Here is a 12858-nt window from a genome sequence, read left to right on the forward strand (position 1 = left end):
CGCCCGCAATTCCAGAATGTTTATCGGGAGGAGAGACTGCTCTTTGGTCCACTGACCCTGAAGGGAGTGTTGTTCCAACACCGCACCCCAACCCCTCAGACTGGCATCCGTCATCAGAAGGACCTAGTTGGAGATCCAGAAGGGATGACCCCTGCTCAATCGTTGGTCCTGAAGCCACCAGCTTAGTGACAGATGGACCTCCGGAGATAATGAGATCATATGAGACCTGATCCAGTGAGGCAGACCGTCCCACTTGGCAAGAATCAGCCTCTGGAGAGGGAGGGAATGGAATTGAGCGTACTCCACCATGTCGAAAGCCGACACCATGAGACCTAGCACTTGCATTGCCGAATGTATCGGCACTTGCGGACGAAATAGGAAGCATTGAATACTGTCCTGAAGCTTCAGGACTTTCTCCTGAGACAAGAACAACCATTTGTTGTGAGTGTCCAACAATGCTCCCAGGTGCACCATGCTCTGGGCAGGGACCAGGGAGGATTTCTTCCAGTTGATGAGCCACCCATGGGCTTGCAGGAACCAGATAGTCAAATCTAGATGACGTAGGAGAATCTCTGGGGAATTTGCCAGGATCAACAAGTCGTCTAAGTACGGTAGGATCCTGACACCTTGACGGCAGAGTACAGCTGTCATTACTGCCATAACCTTGGTGAAGACTCGCAGGGCCGTGGTCAAATGGTAATGCCCGAAACTGGTAATGGAGGTTGCCAACCGCAAATCTCAAGTACAGCTAAGGCGACACTGCAATGGGAATATGCAGGTAAGCATCCTGTATGTCCAGTGAGACCATATAGTCCCCAGGCTCCAAGGCCAAAACAATAGAGCGAAGAGTTTCCATACGAAACTTGGAGACCTTCACAAATTTGTTTAAGGACTTGAGATTGAAAATGGGCCGGGAGGACCCATTTGGTTTCGGGACTAGGAACAGCAGTGAATAGAACCCCTTGCCTCTCTGAGCCAGAGGCACCTGTACTACCACTCCTGTGTCCAGGAGGGAATGTACCACCGAATGAAGAGTCTTTGCCTTCACCTGATCCAAAGGGACGTCTGTCAGGCAAAATCGATGAGGGGTATGATTCTTGAAGGATACAGCGTAACCTCGAGCGACGACTTCCCATACTCAGGCATCGGAAGTGGTCTTCAGCCATTCCTGGGTAAACCCTAGAAGTCTGCCCCCCACCCTGAGATCCCACAGAGGGAGGCCCGCCCCGCCATGCGGCAGGCTTGTCAGTTTTGGAAGCAGGCGGACAGGCAGCCCAGGCCCATTTGGGTTTGGGCTTATTGGGGTTGGAAGTGCGAACCTGTTTTGGGTACGCCTGACCTTTCGCTTTCCCTGAAGGACGAAAGGAAGTACTCTTAGCCTTCGGCACCGAAGGAGCAGTACTAGGAAGACATGCTGTTTTAGCAGACACTAAGTCAGCCACTATCTTGTCAAGGTTTTCTCCAAAAAGAATGTCTCCTTTGAAGGGGAGTACCTCCAGGGTTTTCTTAGAGTCCATGTCCACAGACCAGGACCATAACCAGAGAATTCGGCGAGCCAAAATGGACGTAGTAGAAGCCTTGGCCTCCAAAATACCGGCATCAGAAGCCGCCTCTTTAATTTAATGAGACGCTGTAACAATATATGACAGGCATTGTCTAGCATGATCAGAAGCTTTGGAAGGCAACTCTGCCTCCAGCTCCTGAGCCCACGCTTCCACAGCCTCTGCAGCACATGTTGCTGCAATAGTTGGCACCGCACCGTTTAGGGTGTAGATTGCCTTCAAACAACCCTCCACACGCCTGTCCGTCGGGTCTCTCAAGGACGTGACAGTAGTTACAGGCATAGCAGAGGATACTACCAGCCTCGCCACTTGCGAATCCACTGGCGGGGGTGTTTCCCAATTTTTACTAAGCTCCGCAGCGAGGGGGTAGCGAGCCAGCATTTTCTTATGAGGCGTGAACTTCTTTCCTGGATTTTCCCAGGACTCCTGACGTATGTCAACTAAATGGTCAGAGTGAGGTAAAACTTGTTTAACCACCTTCTGACGTTTAAACCTGTCCGGTTTCTTAGGGGCAGTGTCAGGATCCTGTTCATCATCAACCTGAAGAATGAGTCTGATAGCCTCTAAAGTCAGGAACATCCACCTGCAAAACAACTTCCCCATCAGAAGCATCAGGATCAGAATCTGTGGGGTCCGTATAAGTAATTGCCCGCTTAGAGGACCCCTTGATCTTAGGCGGGCGAGGGTTAGACTTTTGAGTAGTCAGTGATTGGTTAAATTGCTGTAACTGAGTGGATAGTTGATCCGCCCATGGCGGATTAACCGCGGGGACCATAAGTGGTTGTATCGGCACAGAAGGTCCCATAGGGGGCGTTAGTCCAGTTACCAGCGTATTCAACAGCATGGAGAAGGTAGCCCAAGGTGGGTGATTTTGCACCCCCGTTGCTACAGTCCCACTGGGGGGCAAGGAACCCCCAAACCTGAACCCTCAGCTGCTATGTTATCCTCAAATGTGTCTGCAGCGTCAACACCACACAGTGTGGGATCAGCCCCAGCTCTGTTGCCCTTTGTAGCTGACATAATCAAAAGCTCAATGCAAGGCAACACAGTACAATATCAGCCGCACAAGACCTGACAATAACCCCCTGTGCAGTGTATCAGCACAAACAGGGAATTCAAGAGGTATATGGTGAATAAAAATCAGAGAAAAATACACACTGAGTATAACCTGTGAACTGCCTATATTATGATAAACCTGACACACTTAGCCACCTCAGGTTATAGAATATAGGGATAGCAATCTGAGTGAGAATCACGAAATGGAGTTCACACAGCAGCTATATGCACACACAAAGTTTGTACAATGCAGAAATTATGACATGCAATAAAACTACACTGGACTAGCAATATAGAGCAGTACTATGTATAGCTATATACTGAATAGATATAACTATGCACAGTAAAGACTGGATGTATATCACAGGGTACTTGTACTATATAACCCTGACTAAATGCACTTTTTCTTAACTAACACTGTCAGCAGGCATGTAGAATACTTAAGTGTCCTGTAAAATGCACAGCGCTGACAGGCAGGCGGCTTTACAGAGGAGGAATTGCCCAAACAGTCCCAGGATCAGCTCTGCTTGCTATAATGGCACCCAAATGCTGACAGGGAGTGAGGGAGAGAGAGAGTATGCAGCTTCAGGGCGGGAACATTTACTCTAAATGGCGCCCTGGGGCTGGGGGAGGGGCTACAGGTCAAAGCCTTATCCCCCTTCTGGACTTCACCACCGGGTACTGGGGGCTTGGTAAAACGGTTTTATAAGTGAAAACCGACCTGTGCCCATGCCCTGGTGGTCTAGTGGGGTCCCTGTACTACCACAGTGTCCACACTGGGCGCGCGGGATCGCGATTTACAGCGGGTCCCGTTGAGGGGACCCCTTACCTCCTCCCTGTAGTGCGGCCACGCGATCCGGAAGAGCAGTGGTCGTGTGCATGACTAACAATGAAGAAAACCGGAGCCTCCGCTGTAGGTACCCGGCAACCAGGGCGCGGTAGTGTACAGCGCCACTGGGGGAGGTGATGGAGCTGAAGCAGGAGATGTCCGACTGACATCTAACACAGTCAGTGTCTCTGATGCAGCCCTTGAAGTCTTCAAAATATTTTAAAAGCTTCTTTCAGAGCTACTGGAGCAGCCCCCCTGTTAAGTGCCTGCTTACTGCATGGCACCAACTACAAAACTGAGCTCCTGTGCACGGAGGCGGGGTTATAGAGGAGGCGGCGCTAGGCATTCTAGGAAAAGTCAAAGCTTTGAGCTTGTTGGTGCCTCGGATCAAGATCCTACTCTACACCTCCTAATGTCAGCAGAAATATATAAAGATAGATAGATAGATAGATAGATAGATAGATAGATAGATAGATAGATAGATAGATAGATAGATAGATAGATAGATAGTGACTACAGGTTTTGGTATATTGATAGTGTGTGATTAGCTCTACCTAAACAAAGAGGGGTGGGCCACACACACACACACACACACACACACACACACACACACACACACACACACACACACAATTTGGAGTTTGTGTAAAGTGCATTATCTGAGCTTGTTGCAATCTCTTTATCAAAAACTGAAATGTTTAACCGGAGTTAAAAAAACACGTATATGTGTTAAAGTAATTTAAGTTCATTATGTGGATGATTGTGTTTTAAACCTGATAGTTAATACTTTATGATTGAAGCAGTTTCAAATACTGTACAGGTTGAGTATCCCATATCCAAATATTCCAAAATACGGAATATTCCGAAATACGGATTTTTTTGACTGTGAGTGAGATAATGAAACCTTTGTTTTCTAATGGCTCAGTGTACACAAACTTTGTTTAATACACAAAGTTATTAAAAATTATTGTATTACACGACCTTCAGGCTGTGTGTATAAGGTGTATATGAAACATAAATGAATTATGTGAATGTACATACACTTTGTTTAATACACAATGTTATTAAAAAAATTGGCTAAAATTACCTTCAGGCTGTGTGTATAAGCTGTATATATAACATAAATGCATTCTGTGGTTAGACTTAGATCCCATCACCATGATATCTCATTATGGTATGCAATTATTCCAAAATACGGAAAAATCCGATATCCAAAATACTTCTGGTCCCAAGCACTTTGGATAAGGGATACTCAACCTGTACTATGTTTGCATTAAAACAATATATATGCCAATAACAAGCTTCATACACTACCTTTTGGTAAATATGAATATACAGAAAGTTCTTTTTACGTACGCATAGAAAATTAGCATCATTGTTTAGAAAGGAATCTGATCTGTTTGCATGTGTGTGCAGTGTGTTTTCTAGAGATGTGCACTTGAAATTTTTCGGGTTTTGTGTTTTGGTTTTGGGTTCGGTTCCGCGGCCGTGTTTTGGGTTCGACCGCGTTTTGGCAAAACCTCACCGAATTTTTTTTGTCGGATTCGGGTGTGTTTTGGATTCGGGTGTTTTTTTTAAAAAACACTAAAAAACAGCTTAAATCATAGAATTTGGGGGTCATTTTGATCCCAAAGTATTATTAACCTCAAAAACCATAATTTCCACTCATTTTCAGTCTATTCTGAATACCTCACACCTCACAATATTATTTTTAGTCCTAAAATTTGCACCTAGGTCGCTGGATGACTAAGCTAAGCGACCCTAGTGGCCGACACAAACACCGTGCCCATCTAGGAGTGGCACTGCAGTGTCACGCAGGATGGCCCTTACAAAAAACACTCCCCAAACAGCACATGACGCAAAGAAAAAAAGAGGCGCAATGAGGTAGCTGTGTGAGTAAGATAAGCGACCCTAGTGGCCGACACAAACACCGTGCCCATCTAGGAGTGGCACTGCAGTGTCACGCAGGATGGCCCTTCCAAAAAACCCTCCCCAAACAGCACATGACGCAAAGAAAAAAAGAGGCGCAATGAGGTAGCTGTGTGAGTAAGATAAGCGACCCTAGTGGCCGACACAAACACCTGGCCCATCTAGGAGTGGCACTGCAGTGTCACGCAGGATGGCCCTTCCAAAAAACCCTCCCCAAACAGCACATGACGCAAAGAAAAAAAGAGGCGCAATGAGGTAGCTGTGTGAGTAAGATAAGCGACCCTAGTGGCCGACACAAACACCGGGCCCATCTAGGAGTGGCACTGCAGTGTCACGCAGGATGGCCCTTCCAAAAAACCCTCCCCAAACAGCACATGACGCAAAGAAAAAAAGAGGCGCAATGAGGTAGCTGTGTGAGTAAGATAAGCGACCCTAGTGGCCGACACAAACACCGGGCCCATCTAGGAGTGGCACTGCAGTGTCACGCAGGATGGCCCTTCCAAAAAACCCTCCCCAAACAGCACATGACGCAAAGAAAAAAAGAGGCGCAATGAGGTAGCTGTGTGAGTAAGATAAGCGACCCTAGTGGCCGACACAAACACCGCGCCCATCTAGGAGTGGCACTGCAGTGTCACGCAGGATGGCCCTTCCAAAAAACCCTCCCCAAACAGCACATGACGCAAAGAAAAAAAGAGGCGCAATGAGGTAGCTGTGTGAGTAAGATAAGCGACCCTAGTGGCCGACACAAACACCGGGCCCATCTAGGAGTGGCACTGCAGTGTCACGCAGGATGGCCCTTACAAAAAACACTCCCCAAACAGCACATGACGCAAAGAAAAAAAGAGGCGCAATGAGGTAGCTGTGTGAGTAAGATAAGCGACCCTAGTGGCCGACACAAACACCGGGCCCATCTAGGAGTGGCACTGCAGTGTCACGCAGGATGGCCCTTCCAAAAAACCCTCCCCAAACAGCACATGACGCAAAGAAAAAAAGAGGCGCAATGAGGTAGCTGTGTGAGTAAGATAAGCGACCCTAGTGGCCGACACAAACACCGGGCCCATCTAGGAGTGGCACTGCAGTGTCACGCAGGATGGCCCTTCCAAAAAACCCTCCCCAAACAGCACATGACGCAAAGAAAAAAAGAGGCGCAATGAGGTAGCTGTGTGAGTAAGATAAGCGACCCTAGTGGCCGACACAAACACCGGGCCCATCTAGGAGTGGCACTGCAGTGTCACGCAGGATGGCCCTTCCAAAAAACATTCCACAAACAGCACATGACGCAAAGAAAAATTAAAGAAAAAAGAGGTGCAAGATGGAATTGTCCTTGGGCCCTCCCACCCACCCTTATGTTGTATAAACAGGACATGCACACTTTAACCAACCCATCATTTCAGTGACAGGGTCTGCCACACGACTGTGACTGAAATGACGGGTTGGTTTGGACCCCCACCAAAAAAGAAGCAATTAATCTCTCCTTGCACAAACTGGCTCTACAGAGGCAAGATGTCCACCTCATCATCATCCTCCGATATATCACCGTGTACATCCCCCTCCTCACAGATTATCAATTCGTCCCCACTGGAATCCACCATCTCAGCTCCCTGTGTACTTTGTGGAGGCAATTGCTGCTGGTCAATGTCTCCACGGAGGAATTGATTATAATTCATTTTAATGAACATCATCTTCTCCACATTTTCTGGATGTAACCTCGTACGCCGATTGCTGACAAGGTGAGCGGCGGCACTAAACACTCTTTCGGAGTAAACACTTGTGGGAGGGCAACTTAGGTAGAATAAAGCCAGTTTGTGCAAGGACCTCCAAATTGCCTCTTTTTCCTGCCAGTATAAGTACGGACTGTGTGACGTGCCTACTTGGATGCGGTCACTCATATAATCCTCCACCATTCTTTCAATGGTGAGAGAATCATATGCAGTGACAGTAGACGACATGTCCGTAATCGTTGTCAGGTCCTTCAGTACGGACCAGATGTCAGCATCAGCAGTCGCTCCAGACTGCCCTGCATCACCGCCAGCGGGTGGGCTCGGAATTCTGAGCCTTTTCCTCGCACCCCCAGTTGCGGGAGAATGTGAAGGAGGAGATGTTGACAGGTCGCGTTCCGCTTGACTTGACAATTTTGTCACCAGCAGGTCTTTGAACCCCAGCAGACTTGTGTCTGCCGGAAAGAGAGATCCAAGGTAGGCTTTAAATCTAGGATCGAGCACGGTGGCCAAAATGTAGTGCTCTGATTTCAACAGATTGACCACCCGTGAATCCTTGTTAAGCGAATTAAGGGCTCCATCCACAAGTCCCACATGCCTAGCGGAATCGCTCCGTGTTAGCTCCTCCTTCAATGTCTCCAGCTTCTTCTGCAAAAGCCTGATGAGGGGAATGACCTGACTCAGGCTGGCAGTGTCTGAACTGACTTCACGTGTGGCAAGTTCAAAGGGCATCAGAACCTTGCACAACGTTGAAATCATTCTCCACTGCGCTTGAGACAGGTGCATTCCACCTCCTATATCGTGCTCAATTGTATAGGCTTGAATGGCCTTTTGCTGCTCCTCCAACCTCTGAAGCATATAGAGGGTTGAATTCCACCTCGTTACCACTTCTTGCTTCAGATGATGGCAGGGCAGGTTCAGTAGTTTTTGGTGGTGCTCCAGTCTTCTGTACGTGGTGCCTGTACGCCGAAAGTGTCCCGCAATTCTTCTGGCCACCGACAGCATCTCTTGCACGCCCCTGTCGTTTTTTAAAAAATTCTGCACCACCAAATTCAAGGTATGTGCAAAACATGGGACGTGCTGGAATTTGCCCATATTTAATGCACACACAATATTGCTGGCGTTGTCCGATGCCACAAATCCACAGGAGAGTCCAATTGGGGTAAGCCATTCCGCGATGATCTTCCTCAGTTGCCGTAAGAGGTTTTCAGCTGTGTGCGTATTCTGGAAAGCGGTGATACAAAGCGTAGCCTGCCTAGGAAAGAGTTGGCGTTTGCGAGATGCTGCTACTGGTGCCGCCGCTGCTGTTCTTGCGGCGGGAGTCCATACATCTACCCAGTGGGCTGTCACAGTCATATAGTCCTGACCCTGCCCTGCTCCACTTGTCCACATGTCCGTGGTTAAGTGGACATTGGGTACAACTGCATTTTTTAGGACACTGGTGTGTCTTTTTCTGACGTCCGTGTACATTCTCGGTATCGCCTGCCTAGAGAAGTGGAACCTAGATGGTATTTGGTAACGGGGGCACACTGCCTCAATAAATTGTCTAGTTCCCTGTGAACTAACGGCGGATACCGGACGCACGTCTAACACCAACATAGTTGTCAAGGCCTCAGTTATCCGCTTTGCAGCAGGATGACTGCTGTGATATTTCATCTTCCTCGCAAAGGACTGTTGGACAGTCAATTGCTTACTGGAAGTAGTACAAGTGGGCTTACGACTTCCCCTCTGGGATGACGATCGACTCCCAGCAGCAACAACAGCAGCGCCAGCAGCAGTAGGCATTACACTCAAGGATGCATCGGAGGAATCCCAGGCAGGAGAGGACTCGTCAGAATTGCCAGTGACATGGCCTGCAGGACTATTGGCATTCCTGGGTAAGGAGGAAATTGACACTGAGGGAGTTGGTGGGGTGGTTTGCGTGAGCTTGGTTACAAGAGGAAGGGATTTACTGGTCAGTGGACTGCTTCCGCTGTCACCCAAAGTTTTTGAACTTGTCACTGACTTATTATGAATGAGCTGCAGGTGACGTATAAGGGAGGATGTTCCGAGGTGGTTAACGTCCTTACCCCTACTTATTACAGCTTGACAAAGGCAACACACGGCTTGACAAATGTTGTCCGCATTTCTGGTGAAATACTTCCACACCGAAGAGCTGATTTTTTTTGTATTTTGACCAGGCATGTCAATGGCCCTATTCCTCCCACGGACAACAGGTGTCTCCCCGGGTGCCTGACTTAAACAAACCACCTCACCATCAGAATCCTCCTGGTCAATTTCCTCCCCAGCGCCAGCAACACCCATATCCTCCTCATCCTGGTGTACTTCAACACTGACATCTTCAATCTGACTATCAGGAACTGGACTGCGGGTGCTCCTTCCAGCACTTGCAGGGGGCGTGCAAATGGTGGAAGGCACATGCTCTTCACGTCCAGTGTTGGGAAGGTCAGGCATCGCAACCGACACAATTGGACTCTCCTTGTGGATTTGGGATTTCGAAGAACGCACAGTTCTTTGCGGTGCTTTTGCCAGCTTAAGTCTTTTCAGTTTTCTAGCGAGAGGCTGAGTGCTTCCATCCTCATGTGAAGCTGAACCACTAGCCATGAACATAGGCCAGGGCCTCAGCCGTTCCTTGCCACTCCGTGTGGTAAATGGCATATTGGCAAGTTTACGCTTCTCCTCCGACAATTTTATTTTAGGTTTTGGAGTCCTTTTTTTACTGATATTTGGTGTTTTGGATTTGACATGCTCTGTACTATGACATTGGGCATCGGCCTTGGCAGACGACGTTGCTGGAATTTCATCGTCTCGGCCATGACTAGTGGCAGCAGCTTCAGCACGAGGTGGAAGTGGATCTTGATCTTTCCCTAATTTTGGAACCTCAACATTTTTGTTCTCCATATTTTAATAGGCACAACTAAAAGGCACCTCAGGTAAACAATGGAGATGGATGGATACTAGTATACTTATGGATGGACTGCCGAGTGCCGACACAGAGGTAGCTACAGCCGTGGACTACCGTACTGTGTCTGCTGCTAATATAGACTGGATGATAATGAGATGAAATCAATATATATATATGTATGTATATATAATATCACTAGTACTGCAGCCGGACAGGTAGATAATATATTTATTAGGTAATGATGACTGATGACGGACCTGCTGGACACTGTCAGCTCAGCAGCACCGCAGACTGCTACAGTAAGCTACTATACTATAGTAGTATGTACAAAGAAGAAAGAAAAGAAAAAACCACGGGTAGGTGGTATACAATTATGGATGGACTGCCGAGTGCCGACACAGGTAGCTACAGCCGTGGACTACCGTACTGTGTCTGCTGCTAATATAGACTGGATGATAATGAGATGAAATCAATATATATATATGTATGTATATATAATATCACTAGTACTGCAGCCGGACAGGTAGATAATATATTTATTAGGTAATGATGACTGATGACGGACCTGCTGGACACTGTCAGCTCAGCAGCACCGCAGACTGCTACAGTAAGCTACTATACTATAGTAGTATGTACAAAGAAGAAAGAAAAATAAAAACCACGGGTAGGTGGTATACAATTATGGATGGACTGCCGAGTGCCGACACAGAGGTAGCTACAGCCGTGGACTAACGTACTGTGTCTGCTGCTAATATAGACTGGATGATTGATAATGAGATGAAATCAATATATATATATGTATGTATATATAATATCACTAGTACTGCAGCCGGACAGGTAGATAATATATTTATTAGGTAATGATGACTGATGACGGACCTGCTGGACACTGTCAGGTCAGCACAGCACCGCAGACTGCTACAGTAAGCTACTACACTATAGTAGTATGTACAAAGAAGAAAGAAAAAAAAAAACCACGGGTAGGTGGTATACAATTATGGATGGACTGCCGAGTGCCGACACAGAGGTAGCTACAGCCGTGGACTACCGTACTGTGTCTGCTGCTAATATAGACTGGATGATAATGAGATGAAATCAATATATATATATGTATGTATATATAATATCACTAGTACTGCAGCCGGACAGGTAGATAATATATTTATTAGGTAATGATGACTGATGACGGACCTGCTGGACACTGTCAGCTCAACAGCACCGCAGACTGCTACAGTAAGCTACTATACTATAGTAGTATGTACAAAGAAGAAAGAAAAAAAAAACCACGGGTAGGTGGTATACAATTATGGATGGACTGCCGAGTGCCGACACAGAGGTAGCTACAGCCGTGGACTACCGTACTGTGTCTGCTGCTAATATAGACTGGATGATTGATAATGAGATGAAATCAATATATATATATGTATGTATATATAATATCACTAGTACTGCAGCCGGACAGGTAGATAATATATTTATTAGGTAATGATGACTGATGACGGACCTGCTGGACACTGTCAGCTCAGCAGCACCGCAGACTGCTACAGTAAGCTACTATACTATAGTAGTATGTACAAAGAAGAAAGAAAAAAAAAAACCACGGGTAGGTGGTATACAATTATGGATGGACTGCCGAGTGCCGACACAGAGGTAGCTACAGCCGTGGACTACTGTACTGTGTCTGCTGCTAATATAGACTGGATGATAATGAGATGAAATCAATATATATATATGTATGTATATATAATATCACTAGTACTGCAGCCGGACAGGTAGATAATATATTTATTAGGTAATGATGACTGATGACGGACCTGCTGGACACTGTCAGCTCAGCAGCACCGCAGACTGCTACAGTAAGCTACTATACTATAGTAGTATGTACAAAGAAGAAAGAAAAAAAAAACCACGGGTAGGTGGTATACAATTATGGATGGACTGCCGAGTGCCGACACAGAGGTAGCTACAGCCGTGGACTAACGTACTGTGTCTGCTGCTAATATAGACTGGATGATAATGAGATGAAATCAATATATATATGTATGTATATATAATATCACTAGTACTGCAGCCGGACAGGTAGATAATATATTTATTAGGTAATGATGACTGATGACGGACCTGCTGGACACTGTCAGCTCAGCAGCACCGCAGACTGCTACAGTAAGCTACTATACTCTATAGTAGTATGTACAAAGAAGAAGGAAAAAAAAAAACCACGGGTAGGTGGTATACAATTATGGATGGACTGCCGAGTGCCGACACAGAGGTAGCTACAGCCGTGGACTAACGTACTGTGTCTGCTGCTAATATAGAGTCTAGACTGGATGATAAATTATTGATAATGAGATGAAATCAATATAATATCACTAGTACTGCAGCCGGACAGGTACTATATATATTTATTATGTAATGACTGATGACGGACCTGCTGGACACTGTCAGGTCAGCACAGCACCGCAGACTGCTACAGTAAGCTACTATAGTAGTATGTATAAAGAAGAATGAAAAAAAAAAAAACCACGTGTAGGTGGTATACAATATTATATATATATATATATATTATATACAATTATATATATATATATATATATATATATTAAACTGGTGGTGATTGATTATTAAACTGGTGGTCACTTCAGGTCACGTTGCAACTTGCAACTAGTACTCCGAGGCCTAAGCAGACAATCACAAAATATATTATTATACTGGTGGTCAGTGTGGTCACAACAATGGCAGTGTGGCACTGACTCTGGCAGCAAAAGTGTGCACTGTACGTTATATGTACTCCTGAGTCCTGCTCTCAGACTTTAACTGCTCCCCACTGTCAGTGTCTCCCCCACAAGTCAGATAATACAC

This window comes from Pseudophryne corroboree, chromosome 11, assembly GCF_028390025.1.
Source record: "Pseudophryne corroboree isolate aPseCor3 chromosome 11, aPseCor3.hap2, whole genome shotgun sequence".
Classification (NCBI taxonomy): domain Eukaryota; kingdom Metazoa; phylum Chordata; class Amphibia; order Anura; family Myobatrachidae; genus Pseudophryne; species Pseudophryne corroboree.